The sequence below is a fragment of the Nomascus leucogenys genome, chromosome 5 (genome assembly GCF_006542625.1).
Source record: "Nomascus leucogenys isolate Asia chromosome 5, Asia_NLE_v1, whole genome shotgun sequence".
Classification (NCBI taxonomy): Eukaryota; Metazoa; Chordata; class Mammalia; order Primates; family Hylobatidae; genus Nomascus; species Nomascus leucogenys.
In genome coordinates, this window is record NC_044385.1 from 113,264,280 (window position 1) to 113,281,097 (window position 16,818).

General features: G+C 33.7%; 1 long non-coding RNA gene across 1 annotated transcript; it reads right to left on the minus strand.

Annotated features, from left to right (window-relative positions):
• Positions 1-1,493: 1,493 nt before the first annotated feature.
• LOC105739803 lies at positions 1,494-10,770 on the minus strand. The gene is made up of 4 exons (XR_001115785.1): positions 10,735-10,770; positions 3,926-3,958; positions 3,168-3,232; positions 1,494-1,730 (listed from the first exon to the last, which is right to left on the minus strand). It is a non-coding gene; the product is annotated as an uncharacterized LOC105739803 (long non-coding RNA).
• Between the last annotated feature and the right edge of the window lie 6,048 nt (positions 10,771-16,818).

The window sequence follows — 16,818 nt, forward strand, 5'->3', positions numbered from 1 at the left end:
TCTCATTTGCTAAAGTATCTTAGAGACCAGGATATGGCAGATTATTTGGTAAGAATGTTTCAGGGAAAGAAGGAAGAGCATGGCAAAGTAGGGAGGAGGAAATCATAAGACGCTTCTCTAGTTTCATTTGAAATGTGTCACACTTTCATTCAGATATTATCTAACCTCTCTGAGGTGCCAAACCATTTAAATCCGTGTCCTAAAATATTTAAAAAATAAATATTACCATTTTGTGAACATGCAGTTTTCTAAAAATCACTCATTGAGTAACTGCTATATGAAAGATAAGGTAGGTCCAGTAAACATAAAGGTAAATAAAACACAATCTGTCTTTGAGAAGCTCATTTTCCAACTGGTAGAAAAGTCATATAAATGATAGGTTTAGTACTAACGTTAAATTTACAAAGTTAAAATTTAAAAGCATATGCATATTCATATACATGCATGACTATATGTTTGATATTGTGCATGCACACTTACTACAAAATTATGGGGACATTGTCTTGGATATTCAAGTTACATGCATAATTGCTCAAAGTCTTGATTATAACATATTACCACCAATATTTTCTCACAATTTTTAAAATGCCCGTGAATAGAAGCAGCAATCTTACAAATACATATCAGTTTCTCTGTATAATTGTTTATGATTAGGGCATTCTTATCTTGTTGACCAGATTCCAAAAGCAGGTACTATTACATGAACAAATAAAATTAGTATTCTATTATTTTATTTTTCTTTTCACATTAAAATACCTGATCAAATTTCACCAATAAGAGAGAGAGTACCTATTTCAACTATAGTGGATTTCTCTGTTGAGAAATAATCTTTATTTACAAAAACAATTTCAGGCCACCATTTTTTAAAAAGCCTGTATTCACATAACACCCTAATGACCATTTATAGAACTGAAACTTTACCAGAGTCTAGAGGCAGCAGATTTGTATGTGTTGAATAACCTGTTGGATGTCAGTGAAAATCATTTTGCTCCTTATGTAGACCAGATATAGTATGCTGAAATGCTCTGTTAATATTTGTATTCTCAGAATTAAAGGTACATTAATCTAATTTTTTTTCAGAAAGCACAAACAGTATTTTAGAAGTTATATAACCTATATTTTAGCATCTTTAAAAATGATTTTAAATCTATATGTCTATTTTCATCAGAAACACTCATATATTGAAGACACTTTGGTAAACAGAAAGGATATAAAAAGAAGCAGCAAATTAAGCCTTGTGAGCTTTATTTTTCAAAGATCTTACTCATTTTCCCTAACATAAAATAATTACACATGATTTGCTTTTAATATGAATAAATTCCATCTATCCCAATCTAAAAACAGCCATATAATAACATTTAATATGAAATCTCTATTTCTTTTTATTTTAGTACTTGAATAAAAATAAGACAATTCAAGGAAAATATCAGGGTGACTCAAATATGTCCTATATAATTCCAAGTGAAAAACACAAAAGACAGAATTTGTAATAATAACTTATGACATCGAGATCTTATTAAGCAAAACACCACTTACAATTCTAGTCAAATTTCATTTTATTATAAAGAAATCTGCTTGGCGTTGTTTAGTAGTATTTTGTAAGCTTACTTAGCAGATGTCATTTTTGTTGCATAGGTAATATTTGTTCTAAACTTTGAGATTCTACAAACATTTACCTTTCAAAGGCACAGACACTCCTCTTATTTTGTACACATTACAACACTTTGAACCTACAATGAAGAAAACTGAATGCCATTAAGTGAACACTTAGACAATTTTAGTAAATTTCAAAAGAACCCATCTATATGGTATCCCTGTATTACTTAAGAGTTTTTAAAAACAGCTATTCTAAGCTATGCCTTTAGGATTTCTAATTCGAGTGGAAAACAATGGTTTTCTTACATATGTGATTATATGTGTTTTACGGCATTATCCCTAAGAATTGCCATCATGATTATAGAAAATTACGTGCAATTCAGAGCTGTGCTAAATATTAAGACAAATTTAGCTAGCTTAGATTCAAGATTTGATAATCCTAAGTCATTACTACTAATAAATTGTAATAAATTGGCTATGGTAACTAATTTTTACGAGGATATTTTATGAATGACTTATTAGTATACTTGTCTTAGATGACCGAAGCAGCCCACTAAAGTGTTTTACTCTTTTCCTCTTGCATTCCTGCAAGGCAGCCCCTCTGTGTAGTTAAAGAAATCTTTCTCAAGTGTACTTCAAATCATGTCACACTTGGAGTAAAATCAGAGACACAGCCTCAGTGCTTTAAAAGATATAGTTCACATTTCTAATCATAGTTTTACCAAGTTCTGAGCTGGCCCCATTTTCTCTGTCCATGTTTTATCTCTTGCTCTTAGAATATGAATCCATAGGAAAAAACATGAACTTTCACTGCTCTTTTCTGTCTGTGGGCCAGTGTACATCCTTCTCTAGGCCTTTAATACTCTCTTTCGTCTTCTTTATTTTTTATCCTTCACATTTCAGCACACATACTACTTTTTACAAAAGTCTTCCCTAATCTTCCCAAGTCCTAAGGAGACTTGCCACATAGATGTTCTCACACTTCCTTGAAGTTGACTCGTGAAAAACTCAGGGGTTAGGAGTGCTGACTCTTACACAGTCAAAAATCAGCATATAGCTTTTGACTCCTTAAAGTTTTAACTACTGGCCAGGTGCAGTGGCTCATGCCTGTAATCCCAGCACTTTGGGAGGCTGAGGCCGGAGGGTCATGAGGTCAGGAGTTTGAGACGAGCCTGGCCAACATGATAAAACACTGTCTCTACTATTAAGATACAAAAAATTAGCTGGGCGTGGTGGCGCGTGCCTGTAATCTTGGCTACTCGGGAGGCTGAGGTAGGAGAATCACTTGAACCCAGGAGGTGGAAGTTGTAATGGGCCGAGATCACGCCATTGCACTCCAGCCTGGGCCACAGGGTGAGACTCCATCTCACAAAAAAAAGAGAAAAAAAAAGAAAAAAGAAAAAAAATCTTAACAATAGTAGCCTACTGTTGACTGGAAGCCTTACAGATAACATAAACAGTTGATCAACACATATTTTGTGTGTTATACATTTGTTATACTATATTCTTATAATAAGGTAAGCTAGAGAAAAATATTATTAAAAATCATAAAGAAGAGAAAATATATTTACTATTCATTAAATGGAAGTGGATCATCAGAAAGGTTTTCATCCTCGTCATCTTCAGGTTGATTAGGCTTAGGAAGAGGAGGAATAAGAGGGATTACTCTTTCTGTCTCAGGAGTGGCAGAGGCACAGGAAATTTTGACTGTAAGTGAACCCACACAGTTCCAAGCCAAGTGGTTCAAGGGTCAACTGAACTACTTGTTTCATTTCTTAGAAAATAAGTTCCATGAGGGCCATGGATTTTGAGTTTTAAAATACCCATATCTGTATCATTAACTAACATAGAAATACAAAATATATGTCATAGAAAGTACACAGATTTTTTTAAAGCACCCCTTGTTCAGTAGAGACTCCCATGTATATTTCCAAAAAAGCAGAAGAGGGGAACAATCTTAAATCAGTGAATGTTATAGTAGGAAATCATTTTAGGCATTTAAAAATTCAGTTAGACTCTTTTGTATTGTAGGAGATAAAACTGCAAAAACAGGAGATAAAACTACAAAAATAGTTTAGAATTGGCTGGGAGGGATATAGCTTTTTTTCGCTAACTGGTTGATGGTCAGATTATACTATTAATTGATTGTTTTAAGGCCATTTCATTGTTATTTTGACACGCTGAAAAATTTGCTGTGTCTTACACTAAAGCATACCACACAAACTTAAACAAGGAAATAAGGGAGTAGAAAAATAAGGGCAAGGAAATATGTAAGGAGAGTCATAGCGTTAGAATACAAACTGAAAGCTACAAAAGCAATCATCATTACTTGAGGTGAGTAGAACTTTTGGTTATCAGATTCCTAGAAGACAAAGCAGAAAGGGAATTAATATTCAAAATAAAAATACTCAGTCCTATAAAATTCCAAGTGAAAAACACAAAATAAAGAAGTTATAATAACTTATGACATTAAGATTTTATTAAGCATAACACCACTTAAAATTGTAGTCAAATTCAATTTTCTTTTAGGAAATGTGTTTGGCATAGTTTTACTAATATTTTGTAGGCTTATTTAGCATATGTCACTTTTGTTGCATAGGTAGTATTTGACATGCTTAATTACACATATGAATTACTCAACATCACAGGTTTTTTTTGTCTAAATGATTTCTCATATACATGGCATGCTACTATATAGAGGAAAATATTCTCCTTGGCATGCTTGAAATAAAGATATTATGAAGTTTCAGAATTCCTTGCCTTAAAAAGTCTCTCCAAATAGGATGATGGCATAATGCCAAGAGTTTGCTAAGTACACACCTGCAAAAAGCCTAAATAGGCAGCTCTGTTCTCTATTGCTCTGACTTAAAACAAAAATGAAATTAAAATTTGACAGCAGATGGAAGGAGTATGCATCGTTTTAGAATCTTCCATGAATATTGATTCTAGCAATAAAGATTTGTTAAGAACTAGATTGATTAGAGTTCAAAATACAATTTAGATTTATCAAAACACTTACACTAAGGGTATTAGCAAATTGCAAGAATAAAAGTTGTCTGGAATGGATAACAGGATGAGGTAATAGCATAACTTTGCCACTAATGAAGGCTAAGCAATTCTTCCTATTCCCAAACTAGCAATCAATGAACAGAAAAATGTTCACTCAATTGCTAGAATTTTTTAATCTAGATTTTCTTTATTTTCATAAACCCATACACATTATTCTCCAAACTGTTTAATGTCTTCTTCCACATCTGTATCTTTATTTTTGATTCTGTGTAGTTTTGTAAGTTTTTAACAACTAAAAATTTTCTTTTTAAAGAATTGCCTTTTAATGTTTAAATAATTTCCCTTCTTTTAGAGTTTTTATTCATATCTGCTAAAATTTCTGTTCTTTTTTTCTTGCATCTATTTTTCTACATTTGTTTTGATCTTTACTAAATATTATGCCTTTAGCTTATGCATTTTATTACCATTTGTTTTTAGCAAGATTTACTAATTACACAGCTTGGTTTTATCATAGTTATAGATTGTTTTTTATATTTTAAAAATACACTATTATGTACATCTCAAATTTTAAAATCAGAAATTAAGAAGTATTGCTGATGCCCTCTAAATTTAGCTAAGGTTATCACTCTTTGACTTCTCTCTGTAGGTGATCATACTTTTCAAATAAAAATAGTGACTTTAAATTGATATTTTTAGATACTTATTTAATAGTTCTTTAACTTTCATCTAAAAAGAATCTTTTCAATTTTTGTGTATACTTCTTAAGGTAATTCTTTTGTTTTATTAGTTCTTTATGTATGCTAAACACTTTTTATTTCTTATTTTTATTTTATTTTTGGTGAATTTTCAAGGCCACACTGAATACTATATCAAACAGATATATATGAAACATTTAAAAAGTTTAAGAAAGTTGTGCTCGCTTCGGCAGCACATATACTAAAAAGTTTATATAAGTTGTACAATTTCTGCCACTTCTTTGAGAATTTTTAATTTTTAATACATAAGAAAGTAACCTTTCACTGAATATGAAAATGTCGTACCATATTGTTCTTCAACTCTACAGAAATATTATTTAATATGTAATTTCAAGTTGAATGTATTCTTCTCAGTAAAATTTTGTTTTACTCTATATTTATGGGGTTATGTATTTCTTTAATTTTGCAGGTGCAAATATTTGCTATGATAGGTCTAGTTTCTTTCCTCAGAAATAATTCTTTCTAGATTTCTGATAATTTAATTTTCATTTTTTCTTTCACTTCTTTTTAAAAAACATGGATTATTTCTAGGTGGAAAATTCATTTTCTCTGGCACATACCCAATACATGGTTCTCACAGTTGTAAATTGTATTTTTCACATTTGCATTCTAAGGAAGTTGAGCCTTCCTTAGAAGGCTGTGTTTTATAAGAGTTACAGATTCTTTTGACGGTGGACACAACACAATGACACTTAGATAGATGAAAGGCAATTTTTCTTGGTTATTTTTGCCTCCAAATGAGAAAAGTCTGCCAGGCAGGGTCACACAGGGAGTTATACCAGGGACAGGGTAATAGCAAGCTGGAATCCTCAGGAGCAGCCTGTATACGGCAAGTGAAATAAGGTTAGCTACGTTTCGATGGATCCCTTTGTATGTCTCATTTGAAAAACTGTCCAGGTTCTGGGGCATAGAGCCTGTCCCTATTCTGTGATACTTGGAAAATCAGAAAATAAGTAGAATTGTTGATGCCTTCTTAATTTAAATAAAGTTATCACACTTTAACTTGCCTCTATTGGGGATCATACTCTAAAAATAAAACTAGTGACTTCAGATTGATGCTATTGGATAACCGTAGGACTGTGAGGGTGGGTGCATAATGGCGGGTGTATGAGAGCCCAGTAAGGGAAGTCGTTGGGGTGTGAATTTAATTAGCTGTGCAAGAAGGGGAGCTGATTAACCTCTAACCAAATAATTTCTAACCTCTAACCTCATAACTGACTCAACACAGCATTTAAAAAAATAATATTACAGTATTACTAGGTAATAGAACAAAACCTAAATTCTGTTCTCTTCTGTTTTTAATGTGGATATAAAACTTACCAAAAATTTGGAATCTTACTAACCTCTTTTTCTATCTTTTTACACAGCTTCTGTTAGGACCTGGGGCGTGTATTTGTCTATTAATTTCTCTACCAAATTTAGCTGTATTTAGGGGTAGAAAACAAAGAAAATTTTTATCACAATACTATAAGTGAGGACATGCAAAACTAGATAAAACCTCTAGTTAGTGAATATGGGAATTATAATCATCCAACATTGTTATTGATTACATTTTCTTTTTAGGGAATTCTGTGACTGAGAATCCCTTGTCTGAAATTAAGTTTTCATGTTATAAGGATCGTTATCTATATGTACTATTTTCTGTATCCCCCCTGTCACAGATCACTACTGAACATGGTATAATCAATACTTGAAATAATGAAATGTTGTAAGTTAAAAAGTTCATAGAATTACATAAATTACACATTTTAGTGCTTTCAAAGCCAATTCAGAGTACCATAATGCGTTGGTCTAATCAGAGCATTTATGTGAACAAAATTTACTCTTTTATTGCATGTATAGTCATGATTCAAATCACTTTCTACATATGAGCATATATTTGAAAAAATATTTTACAACTATAAATGTACCATAAAAAATGTTAGACATTATTATTTTGGTTATTTTATCTGGCATCTAGACGTGAATGAAATTTAGTATGATTTGCACTTGGGAAATAACTATTATTATTTATATCAAAGGATCACAAAGAAATACACATATATATATACATATATATATGTATATATATATACATATATATATGTATATATATATACATATATATATATATGTATATATATATATACACACACACACTTTAGTCCTTCAATTGTCATACAGAGTTCTACTGATTTTTACAAAAAACTAGTCAGATGACTTAGGGATACTCCAGATTCCACTACTTAACTAGTTCATTCAGTGAATCATTTATTCTCTGAGCTTTGCTCTGCTCCTCAGAGACTTGTATAATTTCAAAATTAATTAAAAACTTATAATCACATAAACCATCTTCTTCTAAAAATCAACTTCATTTTAAAATGAAGTAACCATGACATAGAAGGCTAAACTGGACTAAACAAAATGTGGCAGTATTCGTAGTTATAGCACTGAATAACCCCAGTCCTTTGATCTAGGCATGTTGAACTGTATAATATGCTCTGTTTTATAGTTGTACTGAGGTAGAATATAAAAAAGTCCAGAAGCCATAACATGCTGTAGCATTTGAAGATTTATTTATTTAATACTAATGATAATTTGGTATTTCAATAAAGAATTTTTCCTCATATCATTTCTTTGTAGTTATAGTTATTCTGATCAATCTTAGTTAAGTGAATTCTTGAAGAATATTTTAACATTAACAAAATGCAAGCACGATACATTTTACGTCAACAAATAAAGAGCAAATACTACAAGACAAAAACAATGTCAGAGCTGTCCTGTTATCATGAATACCCTTCTCTTAATGCGTTTATAGCCATGCATGCTCATAGACAATAGTCCTAAAAACCCACCTACAACTTCCAAGGAAACACTCCTATAGCCACTCACATACACAAATAGAGAGTGAAAAAATACTCTGAAGCTCCAAGTATAATGGGAAACACTGAATATATTTCAAAATCCCACAGACCTACTTAGCATTGAATAAGAGTAAATAGATTATAAATTACTAATGGATAGGGTTCATTTCGAAGATAATCCTTCAGATTTTCAATGTATATTTAAAACTTGTATGGAAAGCTACAGGCTGAATATTCAGCTATAAATATCCTTCTGACTTGTGTAAGGTGGCAACTGCTGATCCAATTTTTTTAATTGTCTTTTAACAAACAAACATCTTTTCTGTTGAAAAAGCGTTTTCTTCTAGCATGTATTCCATATGCTTTGTTTCCTCCTTTATGCATTTCTCAACAAGAGTGACCCAGATGTGAAAGTTGTAGCATCATTTATATACCTCAGCATAAATTAACAGTCAAAGTGGTATATAATTTTTATTTATTATTTCAATTTTTTCAATACATTTTGTGAAAATCTCTTATTGAATAGATTATTAACAATTCAACTTTATAATCTGCTAGTGGTAATCATAAATCATATTTATGTGTGTGTGTGACTTATCAATGTGTTGAAAATACATGTTGTTTTCCAAAATTTTAAATTATTTAAACCATTTCCTAGGCATAGCAAACTAAAAAAGTAAAGCTTTCTGGTAGATTTTACAGTTTAAGACCCACACAGAAACAAAAAGACTTTAACAGTCTTATAGGAGGTTTGAAAAAATACTTTCAATCAAAACTAATTCTGCTGCTCACTACTTACCACAATAACATATGTTCAATGACTAATTCTGAATGCAACTTACATTTTCTGAATCCTACCAGGGTCCTTTGTGTTTAGAATCACTAGATAATTCAAAAGTGAAAAAGTTTATTCATCCCATAGCTACTTACACATATTTGGAAAAAAAAGTAAGAGAGAAGTTCAAAGTATAGAATTTGTAATTTATGGTAAAAAGATTTTTGGGCTCAATTATTTTTATTCCTTTCTTTACTCCTTCCATCAATCCACCACAGATCCTTGCCCAATTGACAGAAAATGCTGTGTTTTCACGGTTTTTATTTGCCAAGTAAAGAGTAATATTTCACAAATACTTTTCTGTTTAAGAAAATAGATCTTGTCACTCATTTCCTGGATACTTATTACATACGTACAATGTGCCAGGCACTGTCTTGGAGCTAGAGTATGTTAAAATATCAACCACAAAAAAGATGCATGATCTTTGTTCTCCCCAAATTCACCATGTAGTAGATGAGACAAACATTAAGACTTACAAAAATGCATGTAATATCATAACTAAGAAAAAGCTTTGAAGGAGAAGTGAATATTCCTATGACAGCATAAAGGTATTTGAACAAGTCAAGGAGTCAAGAGAAAAGATTTAGGAGATGACTGAACTGAGTTCTGAATACCAAGGAGGAGGTAAATAAAGAAAAAAGTTGTGGTTAACTTGAGCGGGAAGATGGGAAATAGCTTATGCATTAGTATCCTCTATTCTCCAGTCATGAGATTCCTATTTATGTGCATCTAATCAATACGTGAGAGACCTTTCTCCATCGACTTTGTTGAAGGTATTCTCGCTGACATTTCAAGTAAAATATAAAAAAGAGAGTTCAGATGCTTCTTAGACATTGACATGCATAAATATTATTACTGATATTCATGGCTTCCATTTCCAATGTGGCATTTCTAACAAATAATTGGCATAAATCTGGAAATTTTATTTCATTGTTTTCTTGGTGGTCTCTAAACCGAAAACAAAAGGTAAAATTTAGAAAATTCTACTGGCTGTATTTAACTAAATATAATATGCTTAATTAAAATAGATGACTATATACCTGTGAATGGCATTTTTCTCTGATGGTTAATGGTTTTCTTATTCGCAGGCTTTATTGTCAGGATAAAAAAAGTAGCAATACATATAAAGTATATCTAGATCAGGATCGATAAAAAATAATTCCTGATTTATCCCAACATTTTCTTGCCAACATATAATGCATATTCTCCTTATATACTAAAAATTCACTTGATACATGACAAAAATTTAGTACTGAGTTCCTTAGACATAGATTTTCCAATTCATAATTGAAAATGTATATTGGTTAGTAGAGTAAATAATTTAAACATTCAGAGCCTCTATGCCTTCATCTAAGGAATAGTTATAATAATAGTTAATAAAATTTATCCAATGATTAAATTAGGTAATTTATTTAAAAATCTTATAGCATATTTGCTTACAGATATATGCACTCATTGTTTGTAGCCTATATTTGTAACTTAATATATAAATAACATAATTTGTAATCGTTATTATAACTGATAAGAATTGTTCATTACTCATTTTATAATTAAAGTCTGGGGGTTTTGACGGTCAGTTAGGGCAGTTTAAAACTCCCTCAAGGGAAACAGAGCCTCTTACTCACAGGAAAGAGAGAAGTGGCAGAGTTTCAGAAGAGAGGAAGACCGGATAGTTTCGCAGTTCATACATACTCACCTTCCAGGATCACGGTCGATGTCCCCAGTTGAAAAGAGAAAGGCTCCCTCGTCCCCCTCGAGGGGCTCGCGAAGGCGGCGTAGCTGGCTTCTGCAGTGCCCCGCTGCTCAGACCTCTCGGGGAGCATATACAGACGGGCAGGCTGTGGGGCTCCTACTCCAGGGCAGGGTCTAGGAGTGAATGTTTACAGCTCCTGAAGCCCCAGTGGGCATGTGTTACAGGATACTCTCTGAGTTTGCCATCTATAGGCAGCTCGTGTTAACCAGCTCAGTCAGGCCCTCTACGTTGTGGCAAGGACAGAGGGCTGTCTGTATCTCGAGTTCTTGCCTTGGTGTACCTGAAGAATCGGATCACACATGGGCTTGGAGAATGAGTGCAAAGTTTCATTGAGTGGAAGTAGCTCTCCGCCCATGCGGCAGCCAGAAGGGAGATGGTTTTCCCCTGGAGTTGGGGTGCTCGGCAGCCCCGGCTGTCCTCTGACTGCCCAGGCCAACCCCCACCTCCTCCCGCTAGTCCACGGCCTGCTGGCTTCCGGGTGCCTGTCAGCGTGTTCTTCTGCTGGCGTGCTCCTATGGATGACCAGAGCTTGTGTCTTCTTCTCCTGACGTGTTGTTCATTAGGACGTCCAGCCACTTGTGTATCTGCCTGCAAGGGTCTTGGGCTTTTATAGGCCCAGAATGGGGGCGTGGAGAGCCAGGGTGGTCTTGGAAAATACGACATTTGGGCGGGAAAGCAGGTGTGCCTGTCCTCACCTAGGTTCCTGACCGTTGGAGCCCTAGCCAGAGACCACGCCCTCCTCTCTCCAGCACTTCCCTTTCCCTCTTCTGTATCATTTAAAGGGACCACGCTCTTCCCTTCCCAGTACTCCCTTATGAATTTTATAATTAAAATAAAGTCCACCATAACTCTTAAGGATGAAGCGTTAGAAAAATTCTTATTAATGTAAGAAACATTACCAGTATTACAACTCTCATTACTTCAGTCTAATATTAATTTAGATTATTCAAGATAATGGAATTAGACAAGCTAAATAAATTAGTGGTGAAAATATGAAAACATTGAATGCAAATTAACCCTTTTTTGGGTAGATAAGATAATTATGTGTAAGGATACAATATAGCTGATTTCTAAACTTAACCAGCACAATATTGCATTAGACTTAGGTTTAGACAGAGTTTTCTATACATTTGTCTATAATTGGTGGGAATTTTAAGCCACTGTGCAGTTCTTCCTGATTATGCACTCATTACTTCATATCAGCAGTTTGGAATTGGTCATGGTGGGAGTATTTACATCACAGAAATTTTAAAATGTCACAAATCAAAGTCTGCCTCCCACTCCCAACCCCAGAAAGCTGGCTGTCAAATTTTACTAGCACCCCTCTGCATCAGACTTATGTTTAGCCAAGCAAAGTGTTCTATATATCTTACAGTAATAATTTGTTTATGGATGAGATGTGAACTGAGAGCCCAAGATGAACATATCAGAGAACTTCTTGCAATATTTCTTTTTATTTTAGATTTTTGCCAAGGTTTTGGGGAAATGTGGTCTCTCTTTGATAGAGTTTCAAAAGCAGGAACTTTGGAATCCTTGGCTTCTGGCCACTCATACAACTAAGTCATAGAGAGGTCCTTGCCAAGAGATGGAAAATAGAGTCCTGGTAATACTAATTGTCTCCCTAGATAGAGTTGTACCAGAAGTCAAACTAAACTCAGATTTTCACATACATAAGCCAATTGTTTGTTTGTTTGTTTTTCTTTTTTCTTTGATTCTGTATGGGTAATCAGCATTGAATTTCTATCACTGTTAAATAAATTTTTCCTGAATATCACATATGTATTGGTAAAAAACTCTAAAATATTATTGCTCCAAGTCTTTAGAAATAGATAATGATGTAGATCTTTTCCTGACACATTTTAAGATGAACAATGAAGACTGTTTTCACCTTTGCTTTATGATGTGGAGATAAAAATAAGGAAATTATTATTTGTTTCATTTTTGGAAGAAAGATAGAGTATGGATACCTCTGAGCTCAAAGGTTTACTTTACATATCTGGAAATCTCCCAGATTTTTTCCATTCCTCCTATTGTCTTTCCAAAGCCCAAACTTTTTATAGGAACTTAAAGTAGGTTATTTGAGGGGAGAAAAGTTGCCTTAAATTATTCCCTGTTGATCTCAGATGCTTAACACAGATTCTTACTTTCTCCTAAGGAGTAACTAATACCCTGTTGTATTAGGCAGGCTCTTTACACAGTAACATCATGATCGTTTTTAGCAAAAGGAAATGGTCTGTGATTATTGAGCTATTATTTCCCATGAGTCCTCAAAAAGATGGACCAGGGAAAGCAAATCAGTAGTTTTGTCAGTTTCTTATTATTAGTGTGATCATGTGATGTGTTGGAATGTACAGATTACCTATGGGGAGGAGAAGAGTGTCATTTCTCTTTGGAAAAATAACCTGCCTAACTTATCTTTATAGAACCTCAAGAAGTCTTTATTAACTTACAATTTTTAATCATTAATACAGGCTTAGATAAGTAGGTTGTATCAGCAAATAGGATTTCAACTTACCTAAGACCATAGTCACAAGATTCATGATTTTTGTTTGTGGAAATAAGTCTTAAATATATTTGAGAAAATTAAAGTAATAATGAGATATTTTGGAGGGTCATCTTAACATGTTAGAAGAAAATGGTAATAGTAATTTGTTCAGATTTCTGGTCTGTGATGTAAGAAGCTTGCAAATTGTCACTCTATCTCAAGTAAAAAGCTGAGGAAACTGAAAAATCAACTCTTCTTATTTTCAAAAGACAAGGGACACAAGTGGTTTGGAGGCAAACCACTGCCCACCCCCCCACCCAAATTGGAGAGACTGACAGATAAATATGGAGAAATAAAATTTACCTGAGCCGACATCCACCAGCTGAAACCTCTGTGGAAACCAGTGCAGGGGTAGAGAAACCTGAACTATAATCGATGAATTGCTAGAGGTGCAGTAAGAACAAGTTTGAAAGCTAAAAATTCCATAGTAAAACAGTCATGGCGGTTGAGTTCACATACTCATAAATTTTACCTCCAAGAATTCTACCAGGTCCTCACAGTAAATATTGAAAAAAAAATCACCTAATGCTTCCCAGCAGGAAGAGGGAAAAATGAACCATTTTGAAATACTCCGGAGTATTCTGTATTCTGTAACAAAGCCTGCACAAGGAGGGACTATTTAACAGGAGCTTAACCTGCTGGAGTTTTCTCAGAGCCTAACTTACCTAAAGAAATGGGGAGACCCAACTTCATCAAGCTCTAGTCTTCCATGTGGAGGAAGGGAAAGCCCAGCTTCAGCCCAATTGAACTCTTCTGTCCCAAGAAGGGGAGAATAGGGGAACGAAGAAGCACATGTGAATTTCACGGTTGAGAGGCACAGGCTCACTATAAAACCCAGACCTAATCAAAGACTATAGAACTCATTCCTTCCACCTACACCTTACCACCACATTACTAAAGACCTACTAATAAACTTATTTTTACCCAGTATATCATTTCTGGCCATCAGGGAAAAAAATTACAAGGCATACTAAAAGACAAAAAAATACAGTTCAAAGAGACAGACCAAGCATCAGAACCAGACTCATATATGGCCGGGATGTTGGAATTATCAGACTGGCAATGTAAAACAATTATGATTAATATGCTGAGGTTATTGTTATGGTTTCTTTCTAATTTGATCTTAATGTCTCACTCTTGAAAGTATTCATAAGGCAAAATATTCACTTTCCAGAGGAACGTAAGGTTTGGATGTGTTGGTGAAGTGAGACACAATGAGGAAGTGAAATAGAAATGCTTGCAACAGAAAAAAATATATATTACTTACAGATTCCTGAGAGGTTAGAAGTGCCATCCAAAGGGCAAAGGAATCCTGGAGGTGACAAGGAGTTCAACCAGCAGGTGGGAAGTGAGAAAGAAATAGAACCTCTGCGTCTATGCCTTTATTTATAGACATATGGGTTTACGGACATCCCTCAGGCTTTGCCATGGGATTTATAGATTGCATAGTTTAAAGAAACACATGTCAAGGAACGGGCTTATTTACAAGACTCTGGTGTTAACCATTATGTTTGATTATGGTCAGCATCTATGAAGTGTGTTTAGTTTTGGATCTGTTAGATAAGAAACAAGTGGACTATATTATCTACAACCACTAAGTGATGGGAAGTTTTAACTAATCCAAAAGTGACAAACTATGACTGGATTTCAGAAAAATTAATGTCAGGCTTAAAAATGGATGCTGAGGCAGCAAATGTATCACACTAATTTATAAGAAAAGAGCTCTAATGGATAACGTAGACAGCTTGCAGAAACAGGGAAAAAAGTAAAGAGATGAACATTTTAAGAAAGAACAACAACAAAAAGGCTGGAGATCAAAAATGTTGTAACAGAAATAGAGATGCCTTTGACAGGCTTGTAAGTAGATGGCACATGGACGAGGAATCTCTGAGCTTGAGGATACTTCAGTAGAAACATCCAAAAGTCTGAAAGTAAACAGGAAAAAAATGCAGGAAAAATACAACAGAATAAGACAAACCACAATATCTAAGAACTGTGGGATAACCACATAAGGTATAACCTAACTCTAAAGGAAATAGCAGAAGAAGAAGAAAGTAAGTAATTAACAGAAGAAATACTTAAAACAATAATGACTGAGAATTTTTCCAAATTAATGTCAAATGCCAAACCACAGACCCAGGAAGCTCAGAGAACACAAAACAGGATAAATGTCAATAAAACCACACCTACACATATCATTTTCAAAAAAAAAAAAAAGATTTAAAAAAAAATTCTGAAAAAAGTCAGATGAAAGAAACACCTTCCCTCAAGAGGAGCAAAAATAAGAATTCTATTCAACTTCTCCCAAAAACTTTGCATTAAGAAAAGAGTGGAATGATATATTTAAGACATCAAGGGAAAAACCTCACCAACCTAGAATTCAACCCTGCAAAGTTATCCTTGCAAAGAGAAGGAAAAATAAAGATTTTCTCAGACAAACGTTGCCAGTAGATCTGCCTTAGAAGAAATCACTGAAACTGAAACCAGGAAATCAACAGAGAAAATAAACCCCAAAGCTGGATTTTTGAGCTCACTAAAGTTAGCCTCTGTCCAGGCTAACTATGAAAAAAAGAGAGAGGACATAAATTCCTCATGTCAGAAATAAAAGATAGATATCACTTCAAACCTCAGAGACATTAGAAGTGTAATAAAAGACTATTATGAACAACTTTATGCCCACAAGTTTGATAACCTGGATTGACCAACTCCTGGAAAAGCACAACCTTCCAAAACTCAAACAAAATAAATAGATAATTTGAATAGCCGTATATCTATTACAGAAAATAAATCAATAATTAATAGTGTTATACAATAGAAAGCACCAGGCCCAGATGCATTCACTGATGGATTCTACCAAACAATCAGGGAAAAAATTATGCCAATTCTTTATAACCTCTTGCAGAAAATTGAGGCAGAGGGAATACTTGCTAACCCATTTTATAGGACCACCATCACCCTAAAATCAAAACCAGACAAAGACACAAGAAAATAAAATGAAAGACCAATATCATCCATGAATATAGGTGCAAAAATTGTCAATGAAATCTTATCAAATTGAATCCAACAACGTATAAAAAGAATTATAAACTGCAGTAGGCAAAGCTGGTTCAACATTAAAAAATTAATTAAGAACAACACCCAAATGCTAAATTTAACTGGCTTGAAAAACCTACTAATGATAACTGGTTGATATTTGGTTTGATTTAATCATCCCACACTGTATACGTGTATCAAAACATCACTCGGGATGCCGAGAAAAGGAAACATTTATACACTGTTGTTGGGATTGTAAATTAATATAACATATATGGAAAACAGTATGGAGATTTCTTAAAGAACTAAAAAGAGAAGTACCAGTCAATCCAGCAAGCCCACTACTGAATATCTACCCAATGGAAAGGGAATCATTATATAAAAGAGAGACCTCCATTGCAGTGTTTGTCACAGCACTATTCACAATAGCAAAGTCATGGAATCAACCT